This window comes from Montipora capricornis, chromosome 7 (genome assembly GCF_036669925.1).
Source record: "Montipora capricornis isolate CH-2021 chromosome 7, ASM3666992v2, whole genome shotgun sequence".
Classification (NCBI taxonomy): Eukaryota; Metazoa; Cnidaria; class Anthozoa; order Scleractinia; family Acroporidae; genus Montipora; species Montipora capricornis.
In genome coordinates this window covers 41,656,542-41,679,041 of record NC_090889.1, presented here as the reverse complement: position 1 = coordinate 41,679,041, position 22,500 = coordinate 41,656,542, and the positions used below count along the sequence as shown (strand labels likewise).

At 37.9% G+C, this 22,500-nt stretch overlaps 2 long non-coding RNA genes and 1 pseudogene across 2 annotated transcripts in view; 2 read left to right on the top strand and 1 right to left on the bottom strand.

Moving 5' to 3' along the window:
- The window catches only part of LOC138057245 (uncharacterized), a 234,549-nt gene that overhangs the window by 79,477 nt on the left and 132,572 nt on the right, over positions 1–22,500 (bottom strand). The window lies entirely within an intron of this gene.
- Positions 4,953–22,500, top strand: part of LOC138057242 (uncharacterized) — a 72,189-nt gene continuing 54,641 nt past the window's right edge. Inside the window, exon 1 of the long non-coding RNA XR_011133623.1 lies at positions 4,953–5,075. This is a non-coding gene — a long non-coding RNA (uncharacterized lncRNA). The remainder of the gene's footprint in view (positions 5,076–22,500) is intronic.
- Positions 18,000–19,349, top strand: LOC138057638 (uncharacterized; annotated as a pseudogene).

Sequence of the window (22,500 nt, the reverse complement as noted above, 5' to 3'; positions counted from 1 at the left end):
TGAAATTAAGAGCCCTAAAAACAACTTTGTCAGTTCAAGGTCAAAGAAGAGTTTTACAGGTGTACTTTATTCCACTTTATCTCTGAAAACAAGATCATTCACATTTTGATGTATTTCATTGAAACACGCCAGGTTGGCTTGGTACACGAATCGGCAAACTACGGCATTGCAACCAAGAAAGGACGAACTTCAAACACGATCTGCTCCAACACTTAATTTGGGTGCTTTACACAACTTCTGAAAACACAAGCTAATGAGATTTCCCTCTTATTTTACGAGAACTCATTGCGAATACGAGTTTATCACATGAGAGCAAAATTTTCCTGTCACTGTAGAGGCACAACGAAGAGAAGTTGGGAAAACGGATTAAAAAAGGACTTGTTTGCTCGCATTTTAGAGGAAAACAAACAAACAAATCAACTCTTTCTTTATGTCCAAAGAGTACAGATTAATTCCTGTTGACAATAAAAGTTTCATTCTCATTCCTGAACAAAGGAAGAACCGATTAAACCACCTTTTAAAAATACGCATCCACTTTAAATAAGGCATCCTAAAAATAACAAACGGTTTAGTGCCCAAGGAAATAATTTGTGTGCTAAGTATGAGCTATTACTGGTATTTTTTTTTGTCGTTGTCATTCTCTTTCGCTTAGTCCTTTCGTTTCTGTTCTAGACGTAGGTCCTCCAGGCATCATGTAACCTTATCAGAGCTTCTAAAGATATGCCAAAAATTGCAATACAGAGAAAAAAGCAGCTCTAAGCAAATTAAAAATAAACACTCAGCTTTAAGTTTACATCCCGCCGATGCTTGACTTGAATAACTGCGTAGCCACCAGTGTGGGCCACAGATATCATCATATGTCATACTGGATTGAAACCGGTGAAAAATGCAGAAACAAAACATCTTCCAAACCGTTTTCCACATGAACACGAAAAGCGTTGACTGTGTAAGAACTTTCGTTTATATATAGTATGGCTGTGTAGCCGCGTCGAGCCACAGAAAGCGCGAGAATTATGTTCCGGTAAGTTAACATGGTTTGAGCCTGCAATCCAATCGAAAACCAGTACCTGGTAAGCGGTCAACTTAAAAGAAAAAGCTGACCTCGGAGAGCTCTAAGATTGAGCTCGCAATGTGGTCACGTGATAGTGGTCAGGTGTCAATTAATCCAAAGATGGATGTCCAAGATGTATGCTTTAAAATAGCATGATACTGGTCACATTGGCATACATGGAGGGCTGGACGTACGGACGTTCATGACGTCATGGATGTAAAACCAAGATTTCTCGCATCGATGGGTTACCATCTTTTCTTAACTGTGGTGCTCCGCGAGCACACGTCTTCGGCGCCCGTGCAGCTCCACTATTATTATTATTATTATTATTATTATTATTATTATTATTATTATTATTATTATTATTATTATTATAAGATAGAGGGAAAAATTACCAAATACTGATTTGTCAATGAAGAGGGCATTTTTTTCTTAATTTTGCTTGAGAAGAGGGCAAAATTACTCGCTCACGATTGGTCAAGCGCCAAAAATTCTCGCTCATGATTGGCTGAACGTACCTCTCCCACATTGAGTTGGTTTCTTCGTTGTTACTGTTGTTCAGGAATGAAACTCGTATTTTCCTCTCGAGTGGATGTAAATAACAATCATCTATACTTGTTTTGGACGCAAAGAGCAAGTTGACTTGCTTGTCTGCTTGTCAGTCGTTTTGCTTCCGAGCGAACAAGTGTTTTAACTCCGCTTAGCTGAGTGTTTTTCGAGGTGCCTTATTAGTGTTAAGAAAATTTTGTCCTCTATGTCACTTGTGTTTTCAACAATTTTCGGGCAATTTCAGCAACTTCTGAAAACACGCGTGATATTAATCCTTAATTTTACTCGGCCCCATGCGATTACCTATACTTAATTTATTATTACTATTATTATTAGAGCGGTTTTAAATCGACTGTCGAAAGTAATTAGCAAATTGCTTTGGTTTATGATTACTTCACTCATTGCTTGGTTCAAAGTTCTCGCGCCATTTTTTCAAACAATCAGAAGTGAAACCAAAACCAATCGTGGCTCGCGCTTGCACATTTTCCCGCCTTTTGTGTCGGCTACGTGTAATTACTTCGAGTTTTGATTGGTTTACCGGATTATTATTATTATTATTATTATTATTATTATTATTATTAATAATGAGAAACTGTAGCAAACACTGCTTAAGAGTGCTCAATACATGTTCGTGTAGAGCGGTGTATAGAATTACCGGTATAGATGACTAAATGAAAATACACAAGATTCCCTGCGACTTTGAGTTTTGTGTGTATGCACTCACAAGGCAGATTTAATGAAGAACAGACTTATTAGCTAGCTATATATACATGTTTACGATAAGTAGAACAATGGGATTCTAATTACAATGGGTGAGAAGGGCGGAACTATTACAAAATGTAAGACTGGCTGAGTTAAAACAAGCGCAATACAATAGCTATTGTGTAGGATAAGCGTCAATTGTTCTTGAGATAAAACTTGTTTTCATGTCGGCATTTGGATACAAGCTCGGATCGTTTGTTCAGTAGATTGTTGTTGCTGCGTTTCATTATGTGAAGTTTTTCTGCTAAGCATACATCACATCTTTTGCTTGAATTGTGATAGGGGCGGGCTCTTGCGATGATAGACCTGGTTGTAAAGCAGGTGTTGCTGTCTTTGAGTTGCCAGATGTATTTTGATAATTCAGTGCTATTAGAAAGTTTCCTGTGGGTGAATGTTGACTTGTGTTGAGAGTATCTTTGTTTGAAAGTTCCTTCTGTCAGCCCGATGTAGTTCTTGGTAGTGGTTTGATTAGCTGTCGTAGATGTTATTTGTGCATTATAGATCAGGCTGGTGGTTAAGCATTTATTGTCGAGAGGGCAATTTTGTTGAGATCTGCAGTTACATAGTTTGTCGTTGTTGTCGTTGGTGTCGTTATTTGATAAGATCTTCTTGTTATGCCTGCTTATTATGGCTCCCATATTCTCCATACAGCTGTAGCTTACTTTGATGTTGTTCATGTTAAAAAGGGTGTGATACTTGTGTTGTTGGGGGATGTGTTTAGATACGAGCTTAAGGAAGGTTTTGCCGATGTTGGTTTTCACGCTGCCGTTAAAAGGAGCATTATACCAGATAATATTACGCTTGCGGTTTCTACTTGGTCGATCATTTTGTCTGTGTTTGTTGAAAGAAAGGCTTGTTGTGTATCCACTGGATTTGAGGGTGTCGTCATAGGTAGTCTTAGCTTTGTTGAATTCTTCTTCGCTGCAGGAAATGTCTGAGATTCTACGGTTGACGGAGTCGGGTAGCTGCTTGGTGATGTTAGGAGGGTGGTTGGATTCAACGTTAATATATATAGGGTGGTCGTTAGGCTTTCTGTAGGGATAATACGTTCCGTTGTTGATGTTAAATGTGACATCGAGGAAGTTGACGATCTTGAGGTTAGTTTGGATTGTGATGTTCAGTCCGTGGGTTTTGAAATGTCTCGTGATGTCCTTTCTTATTCTTTCTGCCTGTGGACCCGTGGTGTTTTTGAATACTGCCAGTTCGTCGTCTCTGTAAAGACCGATGTTTTCTTTTCCGTAAGTGCTACCGGTCCGCGACATCGACATTATCATGCACTCAAGAAAATCGCTACTCTTCAACAATGGCAATGCGTCGATTAAGAAAGACAACAGTTCTTTTGACGTGACAATGGGCAGTTATGACGGCGCGGACGTTTGTGAGCTTGTTGGCCTGTTCATCCTAAACGTCAAGCGATGGCTAGGTCATCTCTTCTGCAGTTCCCAACTGAGTGGCTCGTATTTGGATGTCTTCTCTATTGTTTTCGCCTCTCTGTTTTTCGCCTAAGGGTAGCTCATCTCAATCACCGACACCGTCTTGCGGCTCATCCTTGGTGTAAAAACCTGTGAAACTCACAGATGACGTAACACAAAGGAAAACAAAAAAGCAAAAAACCGTCAAACAATAACCTAACCCTACCACGAGCTAACGAAACAAAGAAAAAGTTTTACAGGTTTTTACACCGAGGTAAACCCCATCTTGCACTCAATGTCGACGATCGTCAGGGGTCGCGTCAATATAACACAGATTCTCATTACTACCAAACAAATAACTCTGTGGTACTAGTAGGTATAATGAACGTTGTGATCGTGGGAATGAAAGGGTTAAGCTAATTAACACATTCAAAACTTTGTTTACATAGCTAAAAAAAAAAAGAAAAGGAAACGCTGAAAAAAACAAACAAACAAACAAACCAACAGCATGCTTACAAGTAAGATGCGTTAAATTAAATTTCCAGCGTTTCGGTGGAATCCGTGCATGTCAACCGTCTCTAGCTTAGCGACTGCATGACAAAAACACGTTGATAGCTTTGAAAACACTTCGTACAAGTTTTCCCGTCACTTGTCTTTACTTAGCTGAAAACAATGGTAGCATCCAGGCAAACCATAAATATCGTTTACTTTTTAACAAGTTCTAGATCCAGCCGGAAATTGTTCCAGGCAAACGGTTTTAAGCCAAAACAAGCATTGGTGCAGTTTCAAAGTGAAACTAAAGATCATGCTCTATGAATCAACATTCTTTCCTAGTCACTGGAAGAATGAAAAGTACCAAATTATTTATTAGGAAGACATTTTACGAAGTGATTGTAGCATTTTCTCTCATAATTGTATTTAAAACATTCCCATCAGTTACTAGCTCCTTCATTGTTTGGCTGGTCTTTCATATACCGGATCCGAAATAATTAATGTCCATAAAACAAAAGAACAAAGTGAACATAACAATACCTCATTAGCAAGGCCTAATCGGAATAACAATGGTTCTTTTGTCCTCCGCCATTTTAGTCCGGTAAATGAAAGTCTACCATAGTTTAGATTACAATGCACTTTCACTTTTTTGATAAATATTCTTGTTTCCTTGACAGGGTGTTATCCCTGGACTGCATGGGGATCTTGCTCCAGGACTTGCGGGGGAGGAGTACAAAAACAACAGAAACACTGCGACTATGATCCTCCTATTGAAAGAAGCCGAACTTGCAATGAAAACAAGTGCCCAAGTAAGAGGACAATCGTCTTAAGAGAACCCTAAGGTTTATAATAATAATAATAATAATTATAATAATAATAATTATTATAATAATAATCATCATAATAATCATAATAATAATAAAGTTCATTCATATAGGCCCAGCACAGTAAAAAAAAGCTCTAAGTACTTTTGAAAAGGACAATTGAAAATAAACTTTTATATATACCTGAATCCAAAAGAACTTAAGAAATCCTAAACATAAAAATTTACTCACTTATGTACGTCATTGAGAAGAAAGATTTTCAACTTAGACTTGAAAACATCTAAACTCAGTTCAGATTTCAATTGAATAGGAAGTGTATTCCAGAGAAGAGGAGCCGCGACTGAAAAGGCCCTACGGCCATAACTATTTAAGTTAAATCTTGGAACGACTAAGTTATTGGAACTAGACGAACGAAGCTTACGAGTTTTTGTTGAAATATCATTTTAAAACTTGTGTGCAAATGTTCAGCTGTACAAATATTACTCGTTTTAGGACCGAGACTCAACAAATATTGCGACTTGCAATAGAAATGGCGGTGATTGATAGAACAAACTTAGCCAACAAGGATAACTGTGGAGTTAAGAGGACCCAAGATAGGATATTTTGAAATTATCCATAGCAGCCATTCTCTACTTTTGGTACCCCTCTCCTCAATCTCAGCCAGATCGGCAGTCAGAGTATTAAATTACGTTGGAGACACTGTTTCCTTTGTAATAGTATGTACAAATGGTTGGGTTCAAATCAACTGAACTGAAGGTTGATTTACAGCACCACCGTTTTATTTACCATTGTCAGGTAACTCCCTCAGAACAATTTTTAAAAAAAAATCCCCCAGTTGACGATTAAGCATCAGATGACACCTATGTCCAGCAATTTACGTAATTAGATGCGCACCCAATTTTGACATCCGACACAGATTGTCGTATTAATTCTAAGCATTTGAGTAGTATAGGACTTGGGGGTACCGAGGCAGTTTTAAAAAAATGAAAAAAAAAAAACACATTTTACTGATATGGAGAGCAGCACTTTTTTTGAGTGACTAAAAAGTCATTCGACTTTGAATCGAATGAGGGAACCGAGCTAGCTCAAAAATATTTTTTTCATCATATCCTTAGTATAAGGATATGATCGTCATTTAACAAACTGGAAAAAAATACTTTTCTTCGATCTCGAGTGTACATAAGTTGCATTTTTTGGCGCTGTTAGAATACGCGCCCGCCCTTCCCAAAATCTTCCACGCAATGCTGTAATTTACTTTAGCATTTTTTAACCGCCACACATTTTATAATTTGTCACCAATATCAATATAATCGCCAATATCATCTAGAAAACGTTATAATGGATTTAATTGCAGCTCATAATATACAGAAGCTTACAGATAACCAGGGCTCAAGTTAACCAAATATTAGGTAAATTTAATGAGATCCAAAAGGTTTTACCTCAAGTCGATAATGGCCGGAAGCGAATAATCAGTATCAAATTTATTTTACAACATTTCTTTCAAATCATGGGTATTCAATCATATTGCACAGCAAATCTGGTGGAAATTGATGGACACATGTCAGTAATCATCTGATCGATAGGTCGAATTTCATTGAAAAATTTTTAACCCCCTTAGTTACGACCGTAAATCAACAAATATTTTTTTTGAATGTTGTGTAAGCGAATTTACACATCTCTATTTTTCTTTTGTAATTTTTGGTTTCTGTGAATGTGCTCAAAATAAGACCAGAACCTGATATCACGCCCTACACGATATGATTGAGTGTAATAACTCCAGCAATTGCCCCTATGGCTACCAATCCGGTTGATCAAATTTTATATGTCAAATCCATTGTTTTTGTAATATTTATGACTTTTTTTGGAACAGCCAGTACCTTTTATGATAGTATTTATAGGTGTCTTTTATTTCTACAATTTGCTCCTGTGATAAGTCCTTTGAAATATGGTTCCAGTTAAATATGTGTCGGCGTTTGTCTGTCATTTTATATTATTCACATAGATAATTTTTTTTCATGTTGATTGTTTTAAACGATGTATTTTATCAAAATATTAAGATAATTATTCTGTAGGTTTGAATTAATTAATTTTATTTTTAAATATCCGTGAGGTATTGTTAAATTTACATCACACAGATGAAGTTGAGTTTTTGCGGTCGTTGTATATATCTTGTCTTGTTGAAGTAAGAACCCGAAATAAATTTTAAACTGAAGAGACACATATGATTGTTCGAAACTATGATGTAAAATTTTTATTTGTTTGATTACTGAATTGTTTTCAATTAAAACTTTCTGTGAGCCATTGATTGTAAACGTTTTGGCTGGTGAATAGGTGTTAAGATAACGTTGGAGATAATGCAATGTTTTTAATATATCAAAGCCATTCGTGTTGGTCGGCATGTACACTGTTAATTTTTCATCAGACGATACTTCGTAAGCTTTTTCCCAATCATAAATACTCTGGTCCAAATCGTGTAAAGCATCATTTTTGATACCATTTATGACAGCATATATTCTCAACTGCTTTTAAAACTCACATATAACCTTCTTTTGATACTTTGTGAAGTACCATTGTGCGATAGATTTAATATTGGTCGAATATAGTGATATTGGTTATCTTTTTGATAGCCTGATAATCAATATTCATGTTGATGGCAGAAAACGATATTTGGCTGCTATTAAACTCCATGTCATAGAAAGTTGGAGTACTTGAGAAAAAGATTTCAAATGCACCTGTGTGAATGTAAATGTAAATGCAAATGTAAAGTGCGCCTAGTTGACCGCTCCCTAAAAGGGCTTTTCAGGATCAACCGACTCAACAGGATCGGACCGAATACATGTGAAGGCGCCCACGGCTGCCGCCATACGATCCATGTGTTATCTCGGAGCAATGCAAACCCAGCCAGATGTATTTGACAGGGAGTCGATTTTGAGGAGGAAGGAAAACCGGAGTACCCGGAGAAAAATCCTCGGAGTCAGGTTGAGATCGACTGAAACTCAGTCCGCATACGACCCCAGGCCAGAATTGAACCTGGGTCACAGAGGTGGTAGGCACGATTGATGACCACTAACCCTGTATAATGTGATGAAAGGTTGTCTCTTATTAAATTGAAAAGGTTCCAATCCCAATGTCCATGATAGATAAATAGATAGATAGATAGATACATAGATAGATAGATAGATAGATAGATATACCTTTATTTAAACACGATAATGTTTAAAGCTATAAGGTTATGGGGTCGTGTGTTTACAAATAAGATAAGATTCTCTTAATTTGCATACTGTTATACGCCTAAACTAAAAATCCCTAGGGGGTAAGAGAGCTAAAACTAAATGACAATTACGATTGTATATGTTAGATACAATTAAAAGTATACATAATCATGGTCGCTAAAATCTGTAGTAGAAATTGACGTAGCATAAAAATTAAAATTCAAGAAACTTGAATTATCTTTCAACTTGGTTGACAAAGTTTTACAACTCGCGTCTACAGTTGAATGATCATTGGCCAAGGTGTTATTCCATAGAGCGGCACCTCTATATCTAATCGAGAAATAGACAAATCTTGAGTTGAAGCGAGGTACACAGACAGAATCAGGTGTCCTAGACGGATATGTCGATGTTCGTCTACAGATTATACTGTCACATAATGGCAAAGGCAGATTTTCCCAGTGAGCCTTGTGCATCAGTTTTACTAATGCAATCTTATATTTGTAGCAGAGTGGATGCCAATTCGCTATCTTTAAGGCCTCTGTCTGCGGGTTGTCTGATCCTAAATTAAAAATTATCTTCGCAGCTGTACTGTGTAGCTTTTCTACTGAATTAAACAGTTCCTTATTACTACAGCATCCCCACAAAGGTATCCCATAGGTGACAGTCGGTAGAATTACAGTAAGATAAAATGCTTCTAAAACCTTCTTAGGTAAAAATTTGCACCTCTTTAGCAAGGCTAACTTTATGGCAAAGCGCTTCTTTAGATCCATCTGCTAGTTCTTTAGATCCATATGCTAGTTCCGTCTGTTTTTCTGAGGACGTCGATTGCAAAAGCATTTTTATGGACATTGTGTGGCATTTGGTCAAAACCTGTTTTGAGACTGTCCACTTCAATACAAAAATCATCGCTAAGCTCACTGATGGTATCAGTTGCATATTTTAAAACATTCGTTCGATTTTTGTGACTGGAAATATGTGATTGGCCTATTTTTGTCTGCCTATTTTCAAGAGTTGTTTAAGCTACCCCTTTATTGACTTGCTTTAAATTGACAGCATCTTCATTGTGTATATCGTATTTGACATTTATAATTTTATTATTTTTCATGTCATGATCGGAACTGATTGTTTTAACAGTCGCAGCATCTTGGCTATGTGACCCTTCTTTTAAATCGATTAACTAGTGATTGCTCATATTAAAGTCTCCCCTCATTGGTATGCTGCCATCTTTTCTGCTTCTCTTAGTTCGTTTTTTGTTAATATTTGTAGTAAGTTGTTTTAGTGTAACGAAGTCTTTACGTTCAGCCAATAGCTCCCTTTTTGTTTTTGTTTTTCTTTCGTCTAGATGGCTTATTAACATATCCTTTCAAGGGCTGACACCTTCAGCCCAAATACGAAGGGAGCGCTTTCCAATTATTTATATCCCTCAACTTAGTTATGGATAAACCTCCGGTTGATAACGAAAATTTTAAACTTATTTCTCTAAATGCTCGGGGGATTCGTGACTTCGCAAAAAGGAAAACAATTTTTAGTTGGATACAAAAACAGAATGCCGATATCGCCTTCTGACAGGAGAATTATAGCACACCTGATATTGTCGAAAAATGGCGTTTCAATGGCCCGGGAAAATGTTCTATTCTCACGGTACCAACCACAGTAGAGCCGTTTTAATTTTAATAAGTGATAAACTACAATTTGAATTACAACAAGTCAGCTCAGATACTGACGTTCGTTCGATACGTTCTTATAGACGCGTTGATTCAAGACTCTCCTTTTTTTATTGCTAAACATATACTTCCCAAACAAAATACCAGATCAATGTTCTTTCTTTTCACGGGTATTATCGACATTGGACGAAGCAGATAGTGTCCCCAGTGGTCAGCTCATTATCGGCGGCGACTTCAATGCTCATTTAGATGTAGAAATGGATAGTAAAGAATATCACAGATATTAAGTTAGCATACGATCTTGTTTACATTGGGCGAATAAGAAACCCCGAAAAGAGAAAGTTTACTTGGAGACAAAAAAAACCAATCCAACGACGCCTTGACTATTGGTTGATTAGTGATTGCCTGCAGGATTTTATTGAAGAAACTGGCATTATACCTTTCATCCTTCAAATAGTATTGAGGACAAAGTTCGTGATCCTTCTCACTGGATTTTCAATACTACCCTTCTTGATGATAGTTACGTTAACCTTATCACTTCTAGGTATCAAGATTGGCTAACAGAATTTCAAGATGTCTATGATAGACGACTCCTCTGGGACTTACTTAACTATACAATTAGGCAGAACACTATTTCTTATAGTAAAAAAAAAGCTAAAGAGAAAAAACAAACTTGCTGATCTTGAAAACAGACTTAAAAGAACTGAGGAACGTTTTGCCTGTCATTCTACAGAGCAAAACAAACTGGAGTTAGAAAAACTTAAATGTGAATATGACTCCATGCATGACTACATTACTCGTGGAAACATTGTAAGATCCAAAGCCACATGATACGAAAAAGGAGAAAAGAATAACAAATATGTTTTAGGTCTTGAAAAATCCAGAAATACGAAAAATTGTATACGGAAGTTAGTTAACAAACATGGACAAACAGTGACTAACAGCAAGGCTATTATGACTGAATTAAGAAGTTTTTATGAAGATCTCTATGATAGCAAGGATTCAGGTATCGATAATGATGATCTGCAATCTTTTGATCAGAGCCTAAACATACCTAAATTATCAGATAATCTTAGCCTCCATTGTGATGGACTACTCACCTACACAGAATGCTATAAAGCTCTAGAGAAATTCGAAAATAACAAGTCTCCAGGAAATGATGGGCTAACAGCTGAATTCTATAAAACGTTTTGGCCAATTTTGGGGAATCTTTTGGTTGATTCTCTTAACGCCGCATATACAAATGGAAAACTCTCAAATTCGCAACGACAGGCAATTATTCGATTAATTGAAAAGAAAGACAAAGATAGAAGGTATGTGGAAAACTGGAGACCGATTTCCTTATTGATCGTAGACTAAAAGATTGGATCAAAAGCTTTAGCAACTAGACTCGAAAAAGTCCTCCCAAAGATAATACATGAAAGCCAATGTGCATATGTAAAGGGAAGAACGATTTTTGATGCTGTTAGATCAATCAATGACGTGATGGAGTACACAAAACTCCACAATATTCCAGGTCTAATGACAACTTTTGACTTCAAAAAAGCCTTTGATTCTTTAAGCTGGAAATATCTGTTTAACACTCTAAAAGCTTTTAATTTTGGAGATTCTTTAATTTATTGGATCAAAGTTTTTTACTCGGATATTTCAAGCTGTATTGTGAACTATGGTTTTGCGTCTAATATTTTTGATGTCAAGGGAGATCCCTTGTCACCATAACTGTTCATTATTGCTCTTGAAGTCGCCAATATATCTATCCGCAGAAACAGTGACATCAAGGGAATCAAAGTGGGAAAACATGAGATAAAACTTAGTGTCTTTGCTGACGATTTGACTACCTTTGTTAGCAACACAAGGTTCTTTTTCTCGCTGAAGGGCCTCTTAGATAGATTTGGTGAAATTTCGGGCTTAAAATTGAATGAAGAGAAAACAGAAGCGTATTGGCTCGACAGCTTTCGCGATTCGCCAGAGGATATCGGAATTGATAAGGTTAACAAGCCAATGAAAATTTTAGGCATTTTTTTTTGCTTACAACTGGCAGAAGTTTCAGGAACTAAACTTTGAAAATATAATGAAGTCTATTCAAAAGTCTATCAATGCATGGCGATGGAGAAACTTCACATTGATCAGAAGAATTCAAATCATCATCCCTAAATTTATGTTCCACGCTTCATTAATATCACTAACTAAAGAAATTGGCAAACAGGAAAACTCGGTTCTTTATAACTTTATTTCGAATTGATTAACCCTCATGAGCGACTATAAAAATGGTGGATTGCGAATGCCACATATCGAAACTCTCATAAGACTCAAAGAATTATTTACATGAAGAAATATGTGGATAGCCACAGCACCTGGAAAATATTACTCGATAGCTATCTTGCTGATTCCGGTGGCTCCTTTCTAATTAAATGCAACTAGCTACGATGCACGTTTCCTGCCAAAGACACTTCCTAAATTTTATAAGTAACGCTTAAGCGAATGGGAAAATTACAGAAAATCACCAGTTGTCACCTTACCTGACGTGCTAAAAGAGTTTATTTGGAAAAATAAGTTTATGTGTATAAATGGAAAAGAGTTTTCAAGAAGTCGATCAGAATTAGGAGACAAAATGAATACTGTACCGAAACACCTTCATCAAACATGGTCTTGGTCAACAGACCAACCACGCATCATTTCAAACAGGTTTCCTCACTGTGCGTGATATATTGTCTGATGAAGGTAAACTAAAATCGTGGGGTACGTTACAAAGCTATAACTCAACAGGTGCGGAGTACTCTGTTCTTATGAGTGTCTTTGACGCTTTCCCATTACAGTGGAAGACCCTTTCAAAAGACATGCCAAATAACCTGGTAAGAAATACTGAATGCCACGATAACACTTTTCCCACCTCCTCTAAAGAGGAAATTGAGAAACCCCCGATTTCAAAATCTAAATATGAACAATTATTTCCGACACACGATCTACCTTGGAAGAATATTTATCTTCTCCCTAGAAGTGTCACGCTAGACTCTAAAATGAGAGAATTTCAGTATAAAGTCTAAGGCAGAATTCTTTATGCAAACAAAGCCCTCCACAGCATGGGCATTGTAAATTCACCTGCGTGCACCTTTTGTCAAGAATCAGACGAATCTCTGGAGCATCTATTTTTACACTGTCCAACATCAAGCATTTTTTGGCTTTCTGTGGTAGTAGCAAAAACGCGGGGCCAGGGCCGGGGCCGGAGTCGGGGTGTCTTTCAATTTTTGTCGTTATTCTCCTGTACTGTTTTTTCGAATGACCGACATCTGTCCTTCATTTATGGTGGAAATTAGTCAAAAAAGTTAAGAAACTTACGGAACTTACGGTGTTTTGTTTTTATTGCTAAATCGGACTTTGTTTTTTTTGTGTGTGTGTTTTAAAATCGAAGTTGGTTTTTCCGATCATCTAACTTTATCTTTCCGAAAATCGCAGTTTCTTTTTTTGAAATTAAGAGAATTTCCAAAAGTGCTAAAATTGGAGTTTATGTACGCCAGCTGCCAGAGACACCGAAGACTCGCTGAGCTCCACACTTTAAAATCGCATTGTAATGTCTACTCGTTAAAAACAGAATCATAGTGTTACGACTGTGCAACGTTCTCATTTGCTTGTTTGTTCGCGTCATTGTCAATGTTGTTGTCTGACTTTACTACAAACGGTTTGTAGTAAAGTTTATAGTTGCACGGGAACTTGTTACCCAATTCTATTCGGACCTCAAGCTAGAGATCGAATCCAACTTTACGATAAAAAACACAACAACATTGAGAACAATTTTGCGAAAACAAGCAAATGACAACGTTGCGTGACGACCATCGTGGAACTGTGGCTATGTTTTGTTTAGTTTTAATTGTATTGCGGAGAAGGTTTTTACGAAGTAAACATAAAAATGTGGTTTTAAAATTTGGAGCTCAGTGAGGCTTCACTGTCTCTAAGAGTTAGCGTATATTCCCCGCAAAAACTCCAAAATCAGTGGAAAATTCTCTTAATTTCGAGAAACAAACAAAAATGTTCCTTTCGTAGCTTTCGTAGTTCCTCTTTTTTTTATTTTTCTTGGCTAATATCCACCATAAATAAAGGAAAGATGCCAAACATTCGAAAATAATAGCACAGGAGAATAACGACAAAAATTGAAACAAAAAAAATTGGAAAAAAAATGACACCCAGACCCCGACTCCGAGCCCGGCCCCCGGCCTTGACGCCGACCCCGACCCTGGCCCCGCGTTTTGGCTACTACTGCTTTCCGGGAAAACGTCTACGTGCTTCTATAAACTCCTTTTTGCTGGGCGGTTTTCTAAAATCGCGCAGATTAACTTAAGACAACCACTCAAACATTATTGTAAAGCTGATTTAGATGTTTAGTTGACCTTTAGTACGTTTAAACTTAGAAACATGTTCAGCGTGAAAGATTCAGTACCGCAAGGTCTATGTGCGGGTGTCGTTTATAAATTTTCGTGTGCTGGCTATAATGCCAGCTACATTGGCGAGACCACTCGCCACCTTTGTACACGTGCTCGTGAGCATCTCCCGTCGGACAAGTCTTTGCATGTTTACAGGCACCTGCAGTCATCAAGGGCCTGTAATGACTTTTGTAATACAGAATGTCTCACGATCATAGATTGTGCCACCTCAAAATTCCAAATTACGACTAAAGAGGCATTGCACATTAAGTGGGAAAATCCCATTTTTAATCAGCAGTTGAGGCATCTAGACTTACGTTGTTCCTTTTGTCTCTTATTTGATTGTTATGCGCGCTATTTTTGTTTTCCGTGCATTTCGAATTTCATATTCAAATTGTACGCAAGTTTTGACGCGTTATTTTGTAACGTACCTTAATATAAATTCAAATAGACAACCGTTAAAAGCTCATTTGCAACTGAAGATGACATGAGAATGTCGAAACATGTTTTGTAAATTGAAAACTGTCGTTTCTTTTTTGAGAGTTATCTTTCATATACAATTTACCATTTTATGTCACCAAATAATATAATGTTTACTTAAGTGGAAAAAACTTGCAAAAAGTCGATCGGAATTAGGAGACAAAATCAATACTGTACGAAACACCATCATCAAACATGGTCTTGGTCAACAGACCAACCAGGCATCATTTCAAAAAGTTTTTCAACCGATTACAACAAAATTAGACGATGTTATTTCGAGTAATTTAAAAATAAATCCGCCAAAAAGACGACCGCTGAAAAAGGGGAAGTACCAAATTACGGTACTGATATTGAAGATGAGGTTCCAGACATGAATCTAGATAATTTATTTGATGAAACTGTTTTAAGGGAGTCAGAAAAGCAACTAACACCAAAACCGCCAACGTATGAAGAATCGTTGCGGGACATTCTAGAAGGGAAGAAAGGGGTTTGTGTTGATCCTCAACACTTTCCTCAAGAATATGTTGAAGCATTAGATGATGAAGACATGGATAATGAGATATTGAATCATCTTGGTGTCCAAAATTATGATTCTGTTGAAAAGGCATTAAATCAACCCGAAATGACACAACAAAAAAACAGAAAATATTTTAATAAGATTATCAACGATGCTTAATTAAGCAGGAATCAATTAAAAAGTCACATATCACAAAACAATTCAAAAGCGGTTAAATTTCTGCAGCTGCCAGTCAAATGGAAAATCCGACAACAGACAATGCACAATTTGCACTGAATGAATACATAAAACATTACGAAAATAAAGTCAAAAGGGCACAAGGTTCAGGAATTCGAAGAGGTGGAACTGCTATTTTTTTCAATAATGTAAAACAGCTCCTCAAAAAATTGGAATTGGTCATCGGTGAAATTTAGCTGGGAATACCAGTGTTGATATGAGGAACATGGGGGTTGCTATCCTGGACACATTATTGAGGGTGTCGGCAATCAATATATCTCAATATAATAATATATCTAAGATGTATTTTAAAATTTAATTTAACAATAATGTATATGGAAAGAGAAATAGTATTATTCAGCTACTCAGTCAAGTCAATAACTGGCAACAGACTTGAAGACTTTATCACGAAATTGTTACGCCAGGGAACACTGTGTCATTATAGGCTGACGACTGCAAAACAACACGGGTGATAAATCGCCCAGCCGATCATTCTCCATTTCAGTCTGGTATTGATAACATCTACAGATGAAGTCTACAAAATCGTATGGAGTTCAATGTGAAGAAATGTAAGCTAATGCGAATCTGCAAAAAAATATCTCCCCTTCTCTGACCGTCATCTCAATAATAGCACTTAGGAGTCAACATCTGAATTCTGTGATCTTGGACTGGTTACAAACTGCAATCTCTCTTGGAACAATCACGTTGATAAGATAACAAGCAAGGCCAACAAGCAAGATCCTGGGACTCATTATAAGAACTTGCAGAGGGCTTAAAGATGTTTCTACTCTAAGAACCATTTACCTGGCTTTAGTTAGGTCTCAACTGGAGTTTTGCTTTGTGGTGTGGTCCCCTTATGAAGCAAGTAATATAATGAAGTTGGAACGAATTCAGCGAAGAGAGTGAAGAGCAACTAAGCTAATTCTGAAGACCACTGATGCCAGCAACGAAGAGAAAAACTTAACTTGTTATCCTTAGAACAAAGAAGGTTTTTCTTTGATTTTTTATTTCTGTATGAAGCTTTGAATGGCCACATAGACATTGACTTATCCAATTATGTCCAGTTTTTCAAAGAATCTGATAATTACATGCTACGAAGAAAGGGTGGCTGTACACTAAAGAAGAACTATGCAAGAACGAACACTTTTAAATATAGCTATTTCAACAGGATGGTAGGCATGTGGAATTCCCTGCCACACTCAGTTCGTCGGGCACCTAGTACTAAAATTTTTAACGGGAGTGTTTGGGATATCCTGATCAGAAGTCTGTGATTTATCACTTATTATCTAATCTTAATTATATTATTAATCCTATTTATTATCGTATTCCTATAGTATTTATTTAATTATCTATTGGACTGGGCTTTCCACTGTAGGCGTTTATTATATACTTCCTTATCGTAGTGTAATTATATATATGAGTTAGTAGGGTGGTCTATCTTGTATGGGGTCTCAGACCCTTTTATAGACTTTCCCTGGCACTTATACTCATCTCCACATTCGCTCACTTGTGTATTCTTGCCGAAATCGTTATAAATAAATAAATAAATAAATAAATAAAATAATTCATTCATTTCCCAAAAAGATTACTTTAGATAGCAATTATCAACACATCCTTGGATTAAATAGTATTAGTAATATGACCTTTACTTGGTTTAATGTAAAAGCTGGATATGATAATCAACCGAGATACAGCTCCAATAACGGAAATACATTTCAAAATATTACGTTTTCACCACGTGTGTGGAATTGTCGTGATTTTGATACTTATATTAAACAAATAACAGAAAAAGATGACATATGTCTATAACATTTAACACCACAACATTCAGAGTGACCATAAAACTACCAGACCAGGTCCAGATTGATTTAACAACATCAAATTTTAATGATTTAATAGGATTTGACAAAAAAAAATATTAAAAGACGAGACAACCATTGGTGTTTGAGTACCAAATCTATCCCAAGATACAGGTATTTTAAATATCCATTGTGACCTGATCAACGATAGTCTTGTAGATGGAAGTGATACGGATATCATAAATAGTTTTAGCACAAGGTACTACAACCATACTACAACCATATAGCTTCACCATTGAATCACGGAGAATAACATTCAATCCTGCGAACAAAAATACTATATCTGCAATACGAGTGTGGGTAACCGATGGTAAAAGAAGATTGCTTAATTTAAATGGCGCAGATACCATTTTTTCACTGTTTTTAAAAAGAATAATATAACAGTAGTATATAATGAAACCGTATGGATTCAAAAGAGTTTACAGTACCACCCAAAGCTTGGTCGATTTGTATTTCAACACAAAGGCAGCGGTCTGATCGTTGACGACATGTGAAAACGAATGCAGAGTATTGCATCAGCTGTTTTCGAAAAAAAAAACTAAGCCTATGGCAAAGAAGGCATTAGAATCAGAGATATCCCATGCAGCTGAACGACTTGGTAAATCAACATCAGAAAAAGCAGGTGATCTGATAATTAAGCAACCTTCTAAAATGAGACAAGGACCAAAAAACAACAAAAAATAATGCAAGACACTTTTATGGCACAACAAGAGAAAAGCACTGATATGATTTTAAATCGTTTGATATCTGGCGATGGTATAAAAAGACGGCGTAAAATTCTTCGATAAGCCATAACATCAAAAATTGATATGTTACATAATGTTAAATTATATAGCGTAATAGTATAATGTCTTTTAGAGCGAATGAATATTTGCAAAGAAACGAAATTGTACGTTTTCAGTTAGATGATGTCATCCGGCCTCCTGGCAATAATCAACGTCAAGAAACAAACGGTTACAAATATACAATAAACGGTCGTAGTTCATTTTTCGATTGGTATCATGGATTTATGGAAGTGAGATTTCAGTTTCAAAAATTAGCCGATGGAGCGTTATATGCCGCGGCCGATGGAATAACGGTCATCAACGGCTCACACAGTCTTCTCATGATTAAATCAGTTGGAAAAACCGTGTATGATACCGACAATCTTCATAACGTTACATTTGTCAAAAACCTTCTTGAGTATTCAGACGACTACAGCCGATCAGTGGGCAAAAATAGCCTGTGATATTTGGACACCAATAATACAACGGCTCCTAACAACACGGTTTTTGAGTCTCGTACACTTCTTACTTAAGCGGTCAATAATGATGGTACAGGTGGTGCTAAACACATCAATGTTATCATCCCTCTAAATAGGTCAGCAAATATTCGAAAGCAAGAAGAACATATGGTAGCCGCTGAGGACATTGATTATACCGCGAGGTATGATCATTTGTTGTCGTCTTTACGCAAAAAAGACAAGGATATCGATTATTGTCCTTGAAACAAGAGAATGATTCATTAAGACTGGCGTTAAAGATTATTGTCCAAGAGAAGAATGAATCTGACAGCCGTCCACAAAAGGCAGATGATCGTTGGTCCCTTGTGGAAAACACCCATCCGGCGAAAAGTATGAAGAAAAAACGCAGTCAACAGACAATTCCCAGCGATAACATTGGTACTCGCAATAGATTTGGGCCCCTTGGGAATGAGGTTCAAGGTAGTTTCATCAATGCGAGCCCAACGCCAAATAACGAAGCAAGTGAAGATAGAAGAAACAAGGTAACAAGCGCGAGACATTCCCAGACTTCAAACTCTAGAAACCGCACTGATAGAGCAACGCGAACCTCAGACAGTGAAAGGAATGATCCAGCAAATCAATCGGCGAAGAGAAAAGAAGAGTTTATTAGGTGATTCTATCTTAAAGAATTTTCAGGGACGGAAAATCTCGAGATCTGCAAAAGTCAAAGTTTCCTAGTTCCCTGGATGCACTACTATGGACATGAGAGATCATCTCAAACCAGTTTTACGAAAAAACCCTGATGCGATTGTGATTCATGTTGGAACTAACAGCCTTCGATCAAATGCATAAGTGCGTGATTGTGCAGAGGAGAATGTCAACCTAGCCACAATGATTAGTAATGAATCCTCGGTCGATCTTGCGATATCCTAGCCTGCAAAAGCAGGCTCTTCCGTTGAAAATGGCGCGCGGTCGAAATATAAGGGCTTGGTAACTAGTCAAGAAGAGGAAGAGCCTGCAGCGATCTCTCTAGTTTTTCAGTTCTGCCCAACACTGATCTATCAAATCATCAAAGCCAAATGAACCAATCAGGTGTAAGCGGAAATGACTTCTCGGGGAAATTGTTCATTCAAGCGAGAAGATCAAAACATAGCTTTTCGCACGTGCTTATGTCATGGACAACCCAGAAACTCCGAAAAAAATCTATCGACGAAAATCTGGGAGAAAACCCCAAATTTTCAAATCGGCCGATGCATTTTGCAGAGTTTGCAAGTGTGCGCTCAAGACAAAATATGGTTCTCTAGGATCTTTCGTGAACGTTTTTAAACCTGCAAGAGAGAGGGTTTCCAACAGTCGCTGATTTGTACAGTCGTGCCGGTATTATTATTTTGAAGGACACTTCTCTTTCCTCTCGAATCTGCACTACATGCTTCCGAAAAGTTTGTACGTACTCTAAGCTTTTCGACTTATTTACTGAAGAGATAAATAAACCGAGGCATGTTGAAACTGAAAGCCAGATTACAGAATTGCTCCGAAATAGACAAGTATGAGCTCAGCGAAGCATACCAGCCAGAAGAAATAACCATGCTTGAATATTTCCTGACTATTGTTTTTTACCTTGTTAGTGTAAATAGTCCCAAAACCACTACCTACCTAGCCCCTGCCCACGTTTCTATCGTATGGGATTCATCCACAACAACCAATAATAATAATAATAATAATTTATTAATTTCTAGCACGGAGGTGTCAACCACACGGTTTTCAAGTGCGCGTTATAAAGAACGCGCTTTGAACGCGTTAAAGTTTAGAAATTAGACGATCAGGAAGACCGTAAAGTAGGGAATTACAGTAGTCAAGTCGACTCGCAATGAATGCATGCACTAGGCACTCTGTGGTCTTCTTATCTAGATATTTTCTTATGCGAATCAAATTGTGGAGATAGTAGTAGCCAGCTTTACATGTATTGTTGACATGGGAATGCATAGAAAATGTCTCATCAAACCAACTTCCCAGATTCCTGACCGCATCTTTGTTGGGTGTAATAACTGAGTCACCAATCTTTAGGGAGTCAATGTCAACTTTTCCAGCTGGGGCCTGGTACCGATAAGTAAGAATTCTGTCTTCGCATCATTTATTTTCAGCTTATCTTGTAACATCCAGTCTGATATCTCGTATACAGGCTTCCATAGCTGCAACTGCCGCATCTTGCGAGGCTTGATCGTCAGGGCGAAAAGAGAGGTAGAGCTGCGTATCGTCAGCAAAGCAATGCACGTTGGGTAGGTGGTCGCTCACAATGTCAAATATCTGACTGGTGTAAATTGAGAAGAGAAGGGGACCAAGGCACGAAGCCTGGGGAACGCCGTAGTGAACGTCCATTGGTCGAGATCTGTGACTGGGAACAATCCGTTAAGTATGAGCGGAACCACTCTAATACAACACCGTCCATCCCAAACTTGTCCCCAAGTCGATCTAGTAGAGTTAAGTGGTCGATGGTATCAAAGGCGGCGCTCAGGTCTAAGAACACCAACAGTGACGTGTTGACGATTCATGTTGAACAGGATGTCGTTACGGACGCGCAGTAGGGCGGTTTCAGTGCTGCAGTTGCGATGATAGGCAGATTGGAGATCAGGAAAGAGGTCGTGAGCCACGATGTGCAAGAGGGTCTGCTGCGCAACAGCTTTTTCGGTGAGCTTGGACAAGAACTGGAGGTTGCTAAGTGGCCGAAAGTTCTCCTTAATTAGGTCGAGGTCCGCTTTCTTCAGTTTTGGTTTAACGAGCGCACCCTTCCATTCAGAAGGAAATTTCCCCTCTTCCAACGATAGGTTGATCGTCCGTGTTATTACAGGTAGTAGTTCACCCAAACATTCCTTGAGTACACCAGTTGGAATTGGGTCACTGGGGCAAGATTTGGTTGGTGCCTCCAAAATGAGCCTCTTAACTGATTCAGGTGTCATTGGAGTGAAGTTAGTAAAGAGCTGCGTAAAAAAAAAAAATCCGACTGGGAGATGGCATGCTGGTAGATGTGTCAATGAGTCGAGATCAGCTCGAATGTCTGAGACCTTTCCAATGAAGAACTCTCCCAAGTCGTTGGCTAGTTGTGCTGCACTTGAATGAGGGGGGAGAAGTTCAGTTTTGGTGCCCCTAGCAAGACACTAGCAGCCTTGAAAAGGGAGCGCTGATTGTCTCTGTTCTCTGAGACGAAATCCTTATAGTGAGCAGTTCTCGCTTTTTCAATCAGATGAGAGACGTTGTTTCTTGGCGTTAGGAATGAAGCCCTGTCTGATTCTAGCTTTGAAGTTCTCCAAATGCGTTCCTTAGTGCGCCGGTCCCTCTTCGCCGAGCGTATTTCCTCGTTAAACCAGGGAACACGTGGTCGTTCGATGATGGTTTTCGTTAGCTCTGGAACGTGCTTGTTTAGGATCGAAGCGCATGTAGTGTTGTACGAGGAGACTAAGTCCTTTAACTCAACAGGAGGGTCTTGACAGAGATTAGACTCTGCGATGTCATTCTTAAAGTTAGAGAGATCAATGGGCTTAATCTTGCAAAAAGTTACTTGCTTGACTGCAAGGACTGGCTTGCGTAGGACGAGAGGACAAAGCACTGTAGAGTGGTCTGAGAGATAGCTGTCAGAGATGGGTGTGGATTTGGCCAGAGCGTCTGAGACACGTGTAATGATAAGGTCAAGGGTGTGGCCAAGACGGTGAGTAGGCGTGTTGACGTGTTAAGTAAGGCCATAGGTGTCGAGTAAATCGAGAAACTTGATGGCATCAGAGTCGTCAGGATCATCTACGCGAATATTCACGTCACCGGTGAACACTAGGGGCT